At 28.8% G+C, this 14,512-nt stretch overlaps 1 long non-coding RNA gene across 1 annotated transcript in view; it reads left to right on the top strand.

Annotated features, from left to right (window-relative positions):
• LOC117182034 overlaps positions 1-13,847 on the top strand; it is a 34,471-nt gene extending 20,624 nt beyond the window's left edge. The window contains exons 3-4 of the long non-coding RNA XR_004468249.1: positions 13,263-13,400; positions 13,517-13,847. This is a non-coding gene — a long non-coding RNA (uncharacterized LOC117182034). The remainder of the gene's footprint in view (positions 1-13,262; positions 13,401-13,516) is intronic.
• The last annotated feature ends 665 nt before the right edge of the window (positions 13,848-14,512 follow it).

The raw sequence follows: 14,512 nt of genomic DNA, 5'->3' as shown, positions 1-14,512 counted from the left end.
TATATTTGATAGCACTTTTAATTGAAACATTCATTTCATTTTGATAATTACTCCTAATAATAATTATATTCAATAATAACAATAATAATTATTCTTTTTCAAAGGTATTACGTAAAATTATACTCACTGATTAAATTAAATGAGAACAAAAATGAATTAAAATTGTTCCCGTGCAATAGGACCAAAATCGTTTAAAATAAATATGTATAGAGAAAGAAATCTGCTTTAGAATAAAAAATACTTTTCACTGAAATCTATACTTCATATTTTAATATAAAATTTTTTTTTTCGGTAATTATTATAAAACTTGCAATAATATATAGCAATTGCTTAATTCTTCCACCTTTCAAGCATTATATTAATTTTTCTTATTAATTTTGAAACTACCTATTAATCATTTAGTATTAACAGATAACATAGTCATATTATAGCTATAGCTTATTTTAACAAATATTTATTAAAGAAATTTGAACAATATCATCTAAACATTTTATCATTATACATTATATCAATTGTGTGAAATATATAAATATTATTCAATAAGAAGTTAATATTTATTTTTATATTATTAAATCAAACGCTGATATATTTTTTTCTAATGGTATTTCATTTTTGGAAAGGATAATGTCTTTCAAGCCCGGCGCGGCGGGAGGTATAATGACCGTGAAGGGCAAAAAACCAGTCGAACGACAAGATTTGTTAGGGCCAGTTTGACCTAGTCTTTTGACTGCCACTGGCAGCCAATGCAGCCAATGGCTTCCTTTTGGTGAGCCCTGCCATACACGGTCGAGGCAGGGGGCTGGTGAAAATATAAAATTAGAAATTGTCGTCTGCTATGCATAGTGTCGAGTGTGTTTATAGGTTCAGTTTGATAATGTCACGTGGCAGTTAGTTTCACGAACGCATTGATAATGCTTATATAATTTATACAATTATATGAATAATGTCATTAGGACAAGAAGAGGAATATAAAAAAAATAGAACGCAAGTATAGATGTTGAGGATTTCACGTCTAATACCTTTCTCTTTCTGTGCCCTGCTAACCGAATCGCAGCCCTTGCAAAAAAAAATGCGACATTATTGTCTAACTTATTATAAAGGTTTTTAGTACTGACACTTGGCACAAGAATTTTTTCCACTAAAGACAAACAGTCTGCATCTGCACAACGGGAAGACATGGAAATTTGAGTACATTCGATCGCGATTGTGGGCTTTTTTCCACCATCCCCGCTATAGACGTGCTATTTTGTTAATAAAGTCCGATACATTTATTTAATTAAATTTTTTTATTTACCTCCTTTAATATAAATAAATAATTTTAGGATAGTCAACTCACGCGCACCGAGTGTTTGCTTCATGCACGCATGCGCGTGCCTCGCATGACGTGCGTCGCATATGCGCCTCCATAGATGGGGCAATCTTATAATCTTGTTTAAGGCCATGTGACGAGGGGTCACGTGACCAAACCTGGTCATCGATTTATATTTCCCAGCTTACGTCTAAACGAAGTGAGCTTTTTAGTTTGGAGAAATACCGACCGTGCTGTCGTCAAACCCTGCAAGCATGGCCATAGGAAACAAGGGACTAGGCATGCCATTGCGGGGGTGATGCAATGAGGGGGGAGGTCCGCCACCTTTTGATGTCTTCCGACAAACATGGCAGCTCCCACATGTTTATATTTTCATGCACAGTTTGTCGGCAAAATTGCTCGTGCGCATAATCAAATGCTCGCCCAAGTTAGGATGGCATGCCTAGCCCCGTGTTTCCTATGTCCATGCCTGCAAGCAATTTGCAATGTTGTCAATGGGCTAGTTATTAGTTTTATATTTATCAAATTGGGACAAAACAACAAAAATAGCTCACGAACATTATGCACCAATAATGCAAAAACTAATGTTTGCACTTGAAATGCAAATAAACATATTTGGTCTGACATGCGTATCAGTCTGGTATCAGCTGTGCCAAAGCAGCACTAGCACGAGCAGACAACTTCCCTGGACATAAGAAACAAGGACCTAGGCATGCCGTTGCGGGGTGATGCAAAGAGGGGGGAGGTCCGTCACCTTTTGATGTCCCGCGACAAACATGGCAGCGCCCACATGTTTATATTTTCATGCACAGTTTGTCGGCAAAAATGCTCCTGTGCATAATCAAATGGCACATCGTAAGATGGCGGCTCCGCCCACTCATGTAATTCCCCCCCCCCCCGTGGATTCAACCTCGCACGCCAAGTTAGGACGGCATGCCTAGTCCCGTGTTTTCTATGTCCATGTCTATATCCATGACGACTTCGAACTTCTAGGGGTCTGTGGGTAAAACAGATTGCATGATTACCGTCAGAGAAAGTTAAAAGTCAAAATTCTGCTTCAAAACCTAAATGTGTCCGTCAAAAATCATTATTTGCATAAATAAACTTTTTTCTTCCACCATATTTTTCAATATGGGTGAAAAAATATTGATCTTAGGGTTGACTTGATCAGCTGTTACACTCATCACATGGCCTTAAATCGTTTCAAATTGTGGAAATCAATTGAAAATTCCTTGGAATCTTTGAAAGTATCCTGTTATATTTAAATCGTTTCAGGTCCCTTCAAATTATCGAAAACGATCAAAAACGCATCGCAATCGTTTAAAATTACCTAAAACTTTTTATATTTTGTAAAATCTTTTGAAATCCCTTGGCATTTTATAAAGACATTAAAGACTCCTTGGAATTATTTTAAATCCCCTAAGATCTTGAAATTTTTTGAATTCATTTGAAATTTCCTTGGAATCTTTAAAAATATGCTAAAATCTTTAAAATCTCGGGAAGTACAATGAAATATATGAAATGTGAAAAGAATTCTTTTGGGTTTATTATATTCTTAATTTTCTACATAGGTTATTTTTGACAAATGGTCAACCTAGCTGTCTCCTTCAACTTTTTTCACTTACAAACAAGTTTAATAATAAACATTAAATAAATATTATAGCCTTACCTCCAACACAGTTTTCACTGTGATATTTGTATTGACTCACTTTTCATGCCTTTCGTTTAAACTGGTGCGAACTGATAGTTTCGAGGAAGGCAACGCACCTCGTATGCTTTGCTTTCGTTACCGTCATTTACGCAAGCCATTGCATACATGGGTACGTGCCTCAAGGTGACGCATAGGCGCTTTCGTAGATCACAGCCTGGGATTATGTTCCGTGCCATGATAGAGATGAGGTGCGAGATGGCCGAAATAATTGAATAAGAGAATGTAAAAACATCCGCTGATAACTGCGCCCTCATGGTGGATTACCTAAGAGTTACTTTGAAGGCTGAATTTGCGCGTCGGTAAATGACGAAAGTTAGCAATTTCTGAAATGATTTACCAATTAAGTTTCTGCTAAATTAGTTGCCACAAAGATATCTTTGTTGCCGATCTGAAAGTTTCAAAAGACTTCGATGGTCTTCTATTTATAACTCGGTCCCCATTAGAAAGAAATTAAAGAAATTGGCGATTTTGATGTTTTGCGTTATTCTTAATTTCATGCATGGGTCGATTTTTAGGTTATCTTCTTCAGGTGTATATAATATGGATATTATTGCTATTATATATATATTATTGATGTTAATATTATAATTATAAAATATGATATTAATATTAATGACTATTTGACTATTTTTTAATATAAATAGTTCAACTTTCAACTAACCCAATTAGTTTTCTGCAAAAAAAAAGGTTTTGAATAAAATACATACATTAAAAAAAATTGTTGAAATTGTTTTCAACAAAATAGCTAAATTTTTAAACAAAAGCAAAGAAAAATTGTCTACAAAATAGTTAAATTTTCAGAAAACAAATTTTTTCAACTAAATTGATACATCAACCAAAAAAAAATACATTTTTAACAAAGCAGTTCCAATTTCAACCTGAAAAGTTGAAAATAATTAAAATTCTTTGGAATTGCTTTAAATTATTGAAATTAATTGAAAATGTTTGGAATGTTTTAAAACATCCTTAAATACTAAAAATCCTCTGAAAGCTCTTGAAATTTTGCAATTCTCTTAAAAATTCCTTGCAATTTTAAAAATACCCTAAAATATTTTTAATCCTTTAAAATCTCATACTAAATTATTAAAATAAATCGAAAATTTCTTGGAATCTATTAAAATATCCGAAGATATATCAAATCCTTTGAAATCTCATATTAAATTACTCTCAAGTATTTCGAAACCTTCAAAATATGTTGAAACACCTTGACGCTGCTATAATTGTTCAAATTCTTTGAAATTCCTTTAAATTATAAAAAGGAATTGAAAATTCATTCACATCTTTTTAAACATCCCCAAATATTTACAATCGTTTCAAATCTTTTGAAATCTCTTGCAAATTCCTTGAAAATTAAAAAAAACATTAAATATTTCAAATCCTTTAAAGCTCATATTAACCCAGTAGGCATAAAATTCGGCGACGTCTTTACGACATCTTTACGACAACTTTACGACATCCTATGTCCATGTCGTTACAGCGTCTTTACGATATCGTAAAGACGACTTGACCACATGGACATAGGATGTCGTAAAGTTACCGTAAAGATGCCATAACGATGTCGTAAAGACGTCGCCAAATTTTGTGCCCACTGGGAAATTACTGTAATCAAATGAAAATTCCTTGGAACCTTTTAAAACACTCTCAAGTATTTCAAAACCTTAAAAATGTTTTGAAACACCTTGATACCCATTAAAGATTTCTACCATACTTTGAAATTGTTCTAAATAACTCTGCTGAAATTGTTGAAATTATTTGAAACTCCTTTAAATTATAAAAATAAATTTAAAATTCATTGACTTCTTTTAAAACATCCTCAAATATTTAAAGTCCTTAAAAATCTTTTGAAATCTCTTGAAATTTTAAAAAGATTCAGATTGAAAGTTAGAAAAAGGAAAAATTTCAAAACGTTAAATATTGTAATTTTGTAGATTAGAGTTTTGAAAATGGATTCAATATAAATTCAAAACTTTCGAAATCTTATTTTCAACTACGAAATATAAGTAATTTTCCACTTGATGGAATTCAAGTCTTCAAAATTTGAATTGTAAACTTAGAAGTTTATTTACAAAAAATTACTAATCATAAATAAATTGAAAGCGTTGAAAATTTAAAAGTATGTTTAAAAAATATATATAATTTTATAATTATATACAAAAATCGTTTTAAAAATAGTAAAACTTTAACTTGAGTAATTTCTATTAACACTTTAATTTAATACTTTAACTAATCTACAAACATTAAAATTTTTAACAGTTTGAAATTTTTCTGCTTTCTAAATTTCAGTCTGAAATAATTTCATTTAGAGATTACCCAATTGAAAACTTACGTTTAAATTTTGAACGCTTTCAATTCAATCATAATTATTAATTTTTTATATATAAACTTTCAAGTTTACAATTCAAAATTTGAAGACTTGAATCTCATCGAGTTGAAAATTATTCTTATTGAATAGTTGAAAATGTTTGAAAATTAGATTTCTAAAGCTTTGAAGTTTTATTGATCCCATTTTCAAAACTATAATCTACAAACATTTCAATATTTAACGTTTAGGAACTATTGTCTGTTTTTAAATTTCAGTCTGAAGCTTTACGAAATTTCAAAAGATTTTTAAGGATTTTGAATATTTGAGGATGTTTTAAAAGATGTAAAGGAATCTTTAATTTGTTTTTATAATTTAAAGAAATTTCAAAGCAATAAAAAAATTTTAGAAGGGTTATTTTAAAAAATTCAAAAATACTTTAGAAATCTTTAAAAAAAGTTCTGGGTATTTCAAAAGATTTTAAAAGATTTGAGAGAATTTAAAAAGATTACAAGGAATTTTTGATTGATTATGAAAAGTTAATGTAACACTTTAGAGGATTTGATATATTTCATGGTATTTTTAAAATTTCAATATATTTTCAAGAGCTTTAAAAAATGTCAAGAGGTTTCAAAAGGTTTCAAAAGATTTAAAATATTTAAGGATGTTGTGAAACATGTCAAGGAATTTTCAACTTACTTTTATTATTTTAAGAAATTTTAGAGAATTAAAAATTATTTAGCATGGTTATTTAAAAAAATTCAAAAGTACTTTAAAAATGTTTTAAAAAAGTTTAAGGTGTGTCAAAATATTTTGAAGGAATTGCAATATTTGAGAGTATTTAAAAATGTTCCAAGGAATTTTTCATTGTTTGCGTTGATTTAATATGAGATTTGTTTTAAAATACGCATACTATTTAATATATTTATGCATATTAACTGTTATTAATAGAGGTAATAGGCCCAGTTCGCCCCTGAACATGAATGATTTAATAGAAAAAGTTAGATATGAAAAAAATAAAATATATATGTTCGTTTTTTATTCTTGCAGTTGATTTTTTCAATTTCTAAGAATTTTGCGAGTCACTCAAAAAAAAGATTGTTTAAGTAAACCGTCTGCAATTAAGTCTATTAATAAATATTACGAATTTACCGCAACATCACTTTTGTAAATAATAATGTTCAATTAAGTAATTTCATTTCATGATCAAATGTTTTCCAACTCTTTCTAACCATCATTAATTCAAAATTAAATTTTAATTGCAAATGGGTTTTCTAATATTATAGGAAATAACTCTGTTCTTAAAATTTTCCTATCGTAGTAGACAATTTGTAAACTTTTTCAAACTTTGAAAGCGGTAAGAAAAATAAAATACATAATGGACAAAAAACTTAAAATATCTTAATCTTTTAAATAATTGTGTTTTGATTTTAAAACACACGAAAGAAAATCTAGGAGATTTTAGGACACTTGAAAATTTTTTAGGAAAACTGAATGATTTGAAAAGATATTTCGAAGGTGTAGACGTTTTGTAAAGGTTTTAAGGTAATTTAAAATTTGAAATTTTTTAGACAATTAAAAATTTTCTATACATTTTAAAAACAATTTTTAAGAATTTTATAAAATATTGAGTATTTCGAAAAAAATGTTAGAAGCTATTTAAGAATTTTTTGAAGGATGAAATTTTTTTGGTAAGATTCCTCTGGAAGTTTCTACAAATCTCTAAGTCTTGAAGGTCATTGTAAAAATGTAATTTTTTATTACAAAAATTATTTAGGAATTTCAGAATTTTTGAAGAGATTAACAATATTTAAAAACATAAATAGTTTTTCGAAAAATTATTTTAAAAGTTATTTCTTCGAATCTTCTGAAAGTCCTAAATATCTTTTAAGCTGACTCTAATTTTTCCTAATATTTTGTGTGTCCTGCACAATAAAAAAAATGGATACAAATTTTCTGCATTTTTTTCGGCATATGTGAAATCTTCAATAATGTTTTTGAAATATCTCCGGAATCTTACGAAAATTATATTTATATAACTTTAAAAAGAAACAGATAAGCGGTGATTCCTTCTTGTCAAAACTTGGAATGTGGTTTTACCTTTGTAACAAGCTAATAGTTATTCCAAATTTGTATTTTGAATTAAAAATGATTGTAATTGCAAAAAAACATCATTTTTTAACTCTAAACTGAAGCTGAAATTAATAGCCCAGATTTTTAAAAAGTTTTTTCCCCCTATTTTGAAAGGCTGAATCTAATAACTTAGTTATTAGTACATATATTAAATTAGGAAATGTGAAAAGTATTAAAAGTTAAAAGAAAATTAGATATTTTTTATTTAATTTATTTTAATCAATTTATTTATTTAATTAAAGTTCAACTAAATACTGTTTAATTAGATTATATAATAAGTGTTCAAGAAAGCAGTTTTAAAGAGCTACTCATCTATTTATATTTGTTTTGTTTGGCGGGGAAATACATTCCTCGGAAACTCTCCCCCAGTTCTACGAACTGGAAGTGCTAAGAATCTGCATCAATCGAAGATTCCCCTTCGCCCTATCAATATCATTTCAACAATTTGGGCGAATTCAAAACAAAATCACACTTAGTGGACTATTCTAATTTAATCATTTTAAATTGTCTGAAATATATAAAAAATTATATCGAATTATATGAATTTAAGAAATATTGTAGATGAAAATAAAAAAAAAAGATCAAACAACCACTGCGTGGTCCTACTGTTAGCAACCACCAACTAAAAATGACACCAGCTCCCAGAATATACGCGATAAATCACACCTATGGCCACGTCTCACGACCGTGAACTGGGTGGTATATGGTATTTATTTTTCTCGAAATTTTTTAAGTGTTGATACTTTTGTTTGACCGGATTCTTGAGTCGACGCATTTTTTATGTTTTAAATATTTTCAAAATATTTTTAAATTTTCTTTAAAAATTATTTTTTTTTTAAATTAAAAAAAAATAAAAACTTTCCCCGGAATCTTAAGCCAAAAATTTTCAATTTCTTAAAACCTTTATAAATTCTGAAAAAGAATGTAAAACTTTATTTCGAAATATTCAAAAATGTAAACTTTCTTTTATCTCTTAAAAGTCTTCTTAATATTAAAATTATTTGTTAAAGTTTCAAAATTATGTTTTTAATAAATTCGAATTTTTCTTATTTTTTTAATTGTGCAAAATTATAAAAATTACCTTAGAATTTTCCAGATTTTTTTATTACAATTTTTTAAAATGTTTTTAAAAGATGTAGAATGTTCGCTTAAAATTATTTTTTGATAAATTTGATAATTTTTTTTTTAATCTTGAAATCTTTTTAAATATTCTCTTTAAATTAACTTTAAAAATAAAAAATTATAAATTTTCTAATGAAATTTAAGAAAACTTTTTTATCCTTTTCAAATCTTCAAAATTCTTAACAAGATTTTTCTTTCGAAATCTCAAAAAATCTATATTTCGCTCAACATTTATCGGCCTCACAGCAAATAACAAACGGAAAACATCCACTAAAATCATATTCATGCAGAATGTAATCAGTCAGGTTTTCGAACAAATTAAAAATATTTTGACAATTGTTAAAGATAATGAAAGAATATGCTTCAGATTCATATGAAAATATAAAAGGATTTTTTGTTTTTTAAAATAAATTGTGAGAGAAAATTTTAAAAGATTTATAAAAATGCTGAGAAAGAATCCAAAATATCTTCGGCAATTATTAAATTTTTTTAAGACGTAAAAATTTTAAGACAAATTTGGGCGTTGAAGAACAAATATTCTATAAAAAAGAATTCTCAACTATGAAGATTAGTTTCAAGTTAATCAAAAATAAATAGAATATTTCAAGTTTGAACTACAAAATTTGATTTGTTGAATACTTCAATTTTCAATCAAAAATTGTAAATGAAAAAATTAATTTTTAACCAAATATTTGAAGTCCAAGCATATACGCGATAAATCATATTTACTTTTTCGGAAATTTCTGAGTGTTGATACTTTTGTTTACCGGATTCTTGAGCCAACGCAGTTTTTAAATGTTTTAAAAAGTTTCAACATATTTTTCAATTTTCTTAAAAAAAATTTATTTTTTAAATAAAAAATAAATTACAACTTTCCCCAAAATGTTAGGCCAAAAAATTTTAATTTCTTAAATCCTTTCCAGATTTTGAAATAGAATTTAAAACTTTATTTCAAAATCTTCAGAAATCTAAATTTTCTTTTATCTTTCAAAAATCTGCTCGGTATTAAAATTTCTCAGAATCTTTTTTAGCAATTTCTTGAAATGTTTTGAAAAAGTTGTAGAATAATCTCTCGAAATTAATTTTTGATAATTTTGACAATTTTCTTTAAAAATCTTGGAATTTTTTAAATTATTCTCTACAAATGAACTTTAAAAATAAGAAAAATCTTACATTTTTTTTGGAAACTTGAGAATACTTTTTTATAATATTCAAATCTTTCGAAATATTAAAAAATCTATCTTTCGCTCAACATTTGTCGGCATCTCAGCAAATAACAAACTGAAAACATCCACTAAAATCATATTCATACAAAAAATTTCAAAGGATATCTTGTTTTTTAAAATAAATTCTTAGAGAAAATTTTAAAAAATTTCTAAAAATGGTGAGAAAGAATCCATAATATCTTCAGCAATTTTTTAATTTTTTTAATTTTTTTTTAATTTTTTGATAAAAAACGACAAACTTGAAAACAAAAATTTTAAAATTGTCAACCAAATAGATGAATTTGTTACTGAAAAAGATCAGTTGTGAATAATAATTAAAGTAGTTAAATTTTTAATTTAAAATCAACAAATTTCCAAAAAGAATTAAATTTTTAATGAAAAAGATGATTTTTTAACCGAGAAGATAAATTTTCTACCAACAAAAACAGTGAATTAAAAAAATATATAGTAATCTTTAAACACGAAAAAAATATTAATTTTAAATCAAAATATTTATTATTTTCCACCATATTTTATTTTTTTTATCGTTATGTACTAAAAGAATGATTGAAATTTAGATTAGTAGGCTCTTAAATTAATCTTTGAATACTAAAAAAACAGCAATTTTTTCAAAATGCTTAATTGTGCATAATTTAAAAAATTCGCTTAAGATCATTCAGATTTTTTTATGTGAACTTTTTAATCAAAGCATCCCAAATTCACCTAGCCAGTTTGCGAACTAGAATATATACCATATACGCGAAATTACCCACTCTGATCTTCTCTAGCGACATTGTCATCCTAGTGGTGTACACGCCTGTCAATTGGCTGCCAGCCAGCAGAAAAATTATAAGCGTAAAAGAGATAGAGAGTAGTTTTCTTTTAAGTTTCCGCTCTCTGCCTCTTTTATTCTCATGACTTTTCCGCTAGCTGGCGACCAGTAAACAGGCGTTTAAATACACCCACGAAGGAATAATAAGGAGACGCAACTGCCAGTGGGAAGCCATCTGAAACTGGCAATAGAAACATAACCGTAAGTGATACGCACATTACAAGAAGATACATGCTTCAAATTCTACCAAAATTATTTACTTAAAAATGTTTAAAAAACGCCCAGAAAATTAGTAGTAGAGACAAAGATATTTGACTGGTGTTTTGCACAGGGGCATTCAATTTTCATGCTTGGGATGGGCGGTTTTTTCCCTAGATACGCCGCTGATAATCAAGATTGCTCATGGCTAGACCGTGTATTCTTAGATCATGCTCCGTGCCATGATCTAATAAGTACATGGCCTAGCCACGCGCAAGTAAATAAAATGAACTAATCAGGACCCAAAGCTTAGTTTCTCCATCTTGGATAAGTAAGGCGGCAAATGTAAGGAATTTAAAAATGTGAGAAGTAAAATTTCTTCGTTATGTTGAGGTGTAGAAATATTTGAATCCTAATAAAATATATTATAATAATGTTGAAGATCGATGAAGGAAAATACGGATTAACTATAATTTTAGGTTATGTGTTTCATAACCTCTTTCTGCGGAGAAAATGTGACATATGTGTTTCAAATAAAATGAAATTGAAGTCAAGTAGGAAAGTTCTGAATAAATAAAATTATATAACGCAGTACCTACGACACACAAAATGATAATTATTATGTTCAATTTATTCAAAAATACTTATCCCTGATTTGAAGGAAAATTTGATTGAAGAATAATAAATATATTAAATATTTATTTATAATTATCGATATTCTTGCTCAATATTGGGTTTTGCGATTTGTGTTACGTTCGTAATATAATTAATATATGAAGGGTGGAAAGGGAGAAGGTGGCAAGTGACAATTTTTTGCATGTGGGCTTTTTTGGTACAAAATACTCAAAAATTCAAATACACATAGAAGTAAAAGGATTTGGTTTCAGAATCGTATTTTTAAGTTAGATTTTGATGTCCATTATAAATATTTTTATGAACGAGCTATTTCTTATGATATTTACCAAAACATCTCGGGGCGTCTTACTATTTAAAAAGTGATAATTACTTGGAAGATTTTAAGACAATTTTCAGAGACCATAAAATTCTAACCTCAAAAGTAAAACTCAGTTTGCTCCGAATAGAATGACTTTTTTATCAAACTTTTTTGCTGTGTATTGCATAACTCAACGCATCTCTGGTATGGATCGCACATTTATTTTTCATTTAGTATTTCATTTATTATCAGTATCTCGAGACGAATGAGACAGTTTAAAAAAAAATGTTAATTGAAAAAAAAAATTATTCATGCACTGGAAATTGATGGCACTTGCATTCATGCACTGGCTAAAAAATTATTTATGAACACTTTTCGCTAGAAACTTCTCGGTTCCCGATTTCTCCTTCGTTAGCTTACCCCCACTCCTTGTCTCATCACACGTATGCGCGGCTGGCTATGCCTACTGCGCCGAACGCGGCTTGACGCAGGAGAGGGGGTTATCTGACACTTCCTGTTCTTCCGCTACAGCAGGCCTGTCCAGAGAGAGGAGTTCGACTCAAACACCACATGTTTTAGTCATGAGAATCGTCATTCTTTTAAATTTGTTGAGGAATTTTAAGAAAATTTTCTTTATTCACTCAAAACCTTTCGAGATTATTTTAAAGCTTGAAAGGTTCTTCTAAATTTATATATTATGGCAAAATTGGGTTTTAACATCTTTTAAACCCTCCAAACTATAAAAGATAATTGACATTTTGCTCTTAGTACTTGATATAAGTTATAATTTTGAAGAAGAAAACACTTAGAATTTGTTTTTAAGCACTCTCCATAAAATGTCAACTATACTAAAGACCTATAACACATACATTCTAAAACAGATGGTTCTTCTTCTTCTTTACCTGTGGCCTCTTAGATTCAATAAGCCATGTATCCTAACCTCCTGGTATTCGTCCAAATAATCTTTACCATTTTCTTGCTCAAAATTCTTCTCACATGCTTCACTTAGGGTCACAGCATTCTCCACAATGGGAAAATTTTGTATGTCAATAGTTTGGAAGCAGTTATGATCATACTCTTCATTCACGTTGGGTATTTGCTGCGTGCAAATTCCGCAGTACAGATTTTTCAAAACCTGAAATATAAAAAATATAAATGTCTGTTATTTATATTTTGTTGTCATTTAAATTTTATAAATTAGACTTACTCCGTCGTATTCGTAATCCATAGCAACCGTGTAAATTGCATAAAAACTAGTTTATTTATTGGACATTGATGAAGTACTCTTACAATTATTTAGGTTTATGAAATTTTATTACATTTGTACAATTATTATGTACAATCATTCTTTAAGGTGGCCAAATATATATATTTGAAGTGTATGTAAGCTTTAAAGGTTAGATTTGATGTTATAAACTTATTACATTGACAATGTTTCTTTAGAAATTTGTGTATAAGTATTCATACGTTACAATGTAGAATACAACATTAATTAATGTTAATATTATTTACGTTTTAGACTTTTTAGTTTCACTAAATTAATAAATAAAGCCGTTGTATTGGAATGACTCGAAGTATGCGCTCAAACCTCTCAAACCGAATTGGCGATTACGTCTGCTATATAAAATATACAGCAATGCCAATTCTTAATTATTCTGTAAGTTACTTTTTTAAATAATAGATACAAATTTATTCAAAATTCTTTGTTCTTATCATTGCAAATGCTATAATATTTTTTCATTTATTTTTACATTTAAAACTTCCCGTCATTAGGAACATTTTCCTTCTTCGGAAAATCGAGGTGTGAACGGATTTATAGTCTGCTGGCTGCTGATTGACCAACCAATGGAGGTGTAAAAGAGCCTTTAAACCCCGGAGTAATAACAGAGATGAGTTGGGAGATTGCTCATGTAATGGAATAAGAGACTCCGTCAAAATCCGACTGCTAAAAGCGCCCTCTTGGTTTGTGGGTCAAATCCTCGGAGTTACTTCATAGTTTTCGGTATATTTTAGACGCTCCGCGTTGGTAATTGCTTAGGTTAGAGAATTTTAAAAATGAGTTACCACCGCAGTTACAATTGCAGGACTTACCATAAATGTAAATCATGTAATGCATATTTATTTACCACTCGAATATTAAGTTTTTATTATACAGGGTGGACACCGTGGGGCTTACATACATATTTTTTATGCTAAAAATACAAAAAATGTAAAAAAGTGCTTTTTCCAAACTCGTCAAATTATTCTCATAATATGAAATACCCCATGAAATAGCTAACAAAATGCAAAATAAGGTATTATTTTTAATGAAAAACTTCATTCTATGTTTGCATAGTATAACTTTACTGCTATTTAGATATATTTAGTTTTTGCAGTAGTCACAAACATTTTTGTAACCAATTTCCCCCATGCAGCCACAGTGTTATGAAGACCACAGGTATCTCAAATTCTGAGAACCACACCGTGCAATTATGCACTTGCTATGCCTTACCTGTACAATCAAAAACTTCAACACTATCGATATTTTCCCACTTAGTTATTCAATCCCCATCACCATAGACAAGCTTTACTGAATACATGCTAAATACATATTTAATGAATAATAAATAGGGTTTAAAGAATTCCCTTCCAAGAACTCGACCACCATTGATTTCACAAAAAGTTCGCCTACCAGGTGTATACATATGAAACCGGTATTTTTTCAAGAAAAAAAAAACACATTTATTTCAAGAGAATGATAACAAATATTTTATTCAAAGTATGCGCCCT

The sequence above is a fragment of the Belonocnema kinseyi genome, chromosome 10 (assembly GCF_010883055.1).
Source record: "Belonocnema kinseyi isolate 2016_QV_RU_SX_M_011 chromosome 10, B_treatae_v1, whole genome shotgun sequence".
Taxonomy (NCBI): domain Eukaryota; kingdom Metazoa; phylum Arthropoda; class Insecta; order Hymenoptera; family Cynipidae; genus Belonocnema; species Belonocnema kinseyi.
Note: the sequence above shows the minus strand (reverse complement) of the source record. Positions and strands in the feature narration are given on the sequence as shown.